The following is a 4,021-nucleotide window of genomic DNA, read 5'->3' as shown; positions in this document are numbered from 1 at the left end:
GCTAAAGATACAACAGAATAGGCTCAAGGTTTAATCAATCAATCAATTCATTCAGCTCAAACTGGGTGCAAGGGATAATTCATTCAATGACGAGGTTAGCTTTTTGGCTAAGTAGCTATTCATAATCAAACATGGCTTTCATAATCCTCAAGTTCATGCATCCAATCCATACTTCAGATATTCATGAAAAAATCAGCACTAAATGATAGTCGTTTCTCTCACAATTTTAAAGATCACACTCTCACCGGGATACGGTTAATGCATTCCTTCACAATCAATCTGACAGCCGACTAACATTTTTAGACATAATTCCAATCATATGCTCATTCTCTTCTAATGATGGCAAACTTGATCAAAACAATCATCCAATCATCCCAATTCATTCAATTCATACATTTTCTTAATCAAATCATTTCCAAACACTCATTCCATACCAAACAATCCACTACATACAATGTCCAATCAAGCTTTTTGTACAAGCAAACAAACAACTATGCTACTGAAATTAAAATGCTGAAATATAAAAGCTGAAATTTAAATGACATAAATCATAAAATAACTGAAATTAAACTAAAGTGTTCATAATGAAAAAAATTTAAACGTCCTGCTCCTCCTGTGGCTGGTCTTCATTAAGATCCAATGCTGATTGCTGAGTCTCCTCAGGAGCAAGTGCAAATGGTGGAGATGGTTGTGGGGTTTGAGCTGGAATGGTCTCCTCCTCTGCTGCTGCTGGTGATGGTGCTGGTGCTGGTGGCTCCTCAGTCACAGGCTCCTGGGTTGTGGAGGCCCCACCCCCTCCAGAGGAAGAAGGCTAGTCTCCTAGCCAGCCCACTTATGCGTCAAACTCCTCCATGCTCATAATGGAGGGCAAGCCCAAGCCTTGAAGGCTCTGCATGATGATGGATTGCCCTCTATGGATGCTCTTGAGCATGGGGTGAAGCATCTAAGGAGTGAAAATAAAATCTATTGGACCTGTAGAAAGAGGAGCTGGTAGTGGTATCTGTGTGGGTGCAGGAGGAATCATTGGGATCTCTATCGAGGAAGAAGGAGGAAGTGTGGAAGAGGCCTCGGATCTCTTTCCTCTGGCCTTCCTGGGTCCTCTGAAAGTTATTATTGGATCATCGAGATTCCAATAGTTCTTCTTAATGTAAGCCAAATTAATGGTAGGACTCAAGCTCTCATGGGTCAAGGAATCAGAGTGGACTCCCAGGGCTTTACATAAAGTAGTGATTAGGGCAGGAAAACCAAGCCTCGAGGAGTCATGTTGTGCTATGAGTGTAATCTGACTGGAAATGAAGGATCCAAGATTCATATCCATCTTTTGTATGAGTTCATATACTAACTTGGCCCTATCTAAATTAATGTCAGAAGTATGAGAGGTGAGGGCCAAGTTAGAAAAAGAAAAGACACTCCAAGTTTGAGCAAGAGTAGTCAAATTTTTCCTTAAGATCTTCAATGGTAGTCCATCTGAATTCAATTCAATCCCTTGCCTGGAATACACAAATAGGCTGCTAACTCTTGTGAGTTTGGTCTTAACAACACAAGTCTTGCATATGCCGGAAGACTTTCTCCTTCCTCTATAATCGCTGGTGTTTCTAAAAAAGAGTTGAGGGCAGCTGAGTCAAATGGAATCCATTGCCCTCTAACCTTGACCTGTTTTGGCGACTTGTCTTCCAGATCATACATATTTGCATAAAACTCCCGTACAAGTGCCACATCTATACTTCCCTCTACCAGATTTGCTATCTTCTTATGCCAGTTCCTTCTGTTTAACTCCAGTTGAAATTCCTCAAATTCATTAAATGACAACTGCACATTTCTTTTCGGAATAATCTTTCTTCCAAAGATATTGTTTGTATAACGATCCCATGCTTCAGGGGATGAAAATTTGTGTCTATCATATCTAGTTTGAGAAGATGAAGAGGCGAAGGCTTTTCTTTTTTGAGATGCCATCTACAAAATGTAAGACAAAACACACAAGATTAGCATAGGTTTATTCTCAAGAAAATAGAAAAATTAAACTGAAAACAAAGCTGGGCGCTTAGCGCAGCATGCTAGCGCATAGCGCACCTTATGAAATTAACACAAGCGCTAAGCGCAGCAAGCTGGCGCTTAGCTTGAAGACACATAAAACATTTTTTCTACAAAATAGGCTTAGCACACAAGGGCGCTTAGCCTAAGTCTACAATTTTTAGAAACAGTAGAGAACAAGGGCTTAGCGCCACATGTTGGCGCTTAGCTCAACCTCAACAAAGAGACACTGAGGCTTAGCGCACAGGTGCGCTTAGCCTTATTACAAAGGTAAAAGAAATAGAACCTAAGTGGCGCTTAGCTCAGGAAACTGGGCTTAGCACTTGAACTACACTGGGTATCTCAGTATACCATTGACGCTTATCTCAGTATACCATTGCATAGTTTTGGTTCAACAGCCAAGATGAACGCGCTTAGCGCAACATGGTTCGCTTAGCGCGATCATCTGAAATCTGAAAAATTTTAACAGTTGCGATGAACAAGCTAAGCGCAGTAGGCGCGCTTAGCACGTTCATCGTGAATCCTAGAAGATACTTAGGGGTTTTCACCTCTTTTTAACCACATTGACCCTAATGGGCTTCTAAACTACCTAAGGTCCTAAAATACCTAACCCTAAAACTAAGTAACTTAACCTAACAGCAATGCTAACTAAGAAAACATAAATCCTCTATCCTAAGGTCTGAAGCATGAAATACAAAGCAAAAATGAAATCGCGTAACTTACTTGGATTGTGTAATGCAAAGTGTGAAGAAGCAAGGGAATGCAAAGGGGCAGATAAGCACACAGCAAAAACAAAAATGCTCAGGGATGAGAGAGTGCATAGGTTTGGGTGCCAAGGTAGCAACCCAAGTGCCTCTGCCTCTACTTTCTAAAAACTGAAATTCGTATGGCGCGCTTAGCATGCCAACGTGACATTTGAGGTTAAAACACTGGCGCTTAGCCTAGCCTCGCGCTAAGCCCAACTTGAAGTTGTAACTTCCAGTAAGCATTTGGGGCTTAGCGCAGCAGCAACACTTAGCGCTTTTTGCAACACCAAAAATCTTTTTGCAACATGCGCTTAGCCCGAGATGCGATGCTTAGCGTACATCAAGCTTCAACTTACAGTGAGTGATTCAGGCTTAGCGCCATTACCTGCACTAAGCGCACTTCCAAAGACTTTAAAACAAATGATGTTGGTGCTTAGCACATCCTTTCCCGCTAAGCCCATCTTGAAAGCTCAACTTACAGAATGAATCTGGGGCTTAGCACAGGATGGCACGCTTAGCGCAGCTATAATAAATTTTCACAAAGAGGAAGTGACACTTAGCGCACCATCCACGCTAAGCCCACTACTTAAGATACAAATTACAATGAAGATATTGGGCTTAGTGCAGCGATGTGCTCTTAGCTGAACCATTCAGCCAATCAATCAGGGGTCTTTGTGCTTAGCGCGAGCAAGCTCGGCTTAGCGCATGAAGAAATGGCACTTAGCGCAAGGTTTTCATTTTGCGAATAAGCAATCTGAAAATTTTCTAAGTCATTTTCTGCTTATCTCTTCACACATAATTTTAACAACCCTTTTGGTTCATTACTAAACAAGCTGAAATCAATCACAATCACAAGCAAGATGTCCTAACTACATGCAAGAAATAAAAATGAAGATAGAAAAGGGAAAGAAAAGCTGGGTTGCCTCCCAGTTCTTTAACGTCATTAGCTTGATGCATCATCCTGTTATCTAGGATCCAAGCATAGAACAATGTTCAATCTTTCAATCTCTCCACCATGATATTGCTTTAACCTCTGCCCATTCACTACCCATGTCCTGTTAGGGTCTTTAGATTGAGGATCACAAAGCTCCACTGCCCCGTATGGTTTGACCTTTTTGATGGTAAATGGTCTGGACCATTTAGATTTAAGCTTCCCTGGAAATAATCTAAGTCTTGAATTGAATAATAACACTTGTTGTCCTAGTTAGAGGTCCTTCTTGAGCAACTTTTTGTCATGATACTTT

This window comes from Glycine soja, chromosome 8 (assembly GCF_004193775.1).
Source record: "Glycine soja cultivar W05 chromosome 8, ASM419377v2, whole genome shotgun sequence".
NCBI classification, from domain to species: domain Eukaryota; kingdom Viridiplantae; phylum Streptophyta; class Magnoliopsida; order Fabales; family Fabaceae; genus Glycine; species Glycine soja.
This window is presented reverse-complemented; position numbering follows the sequence as displayed.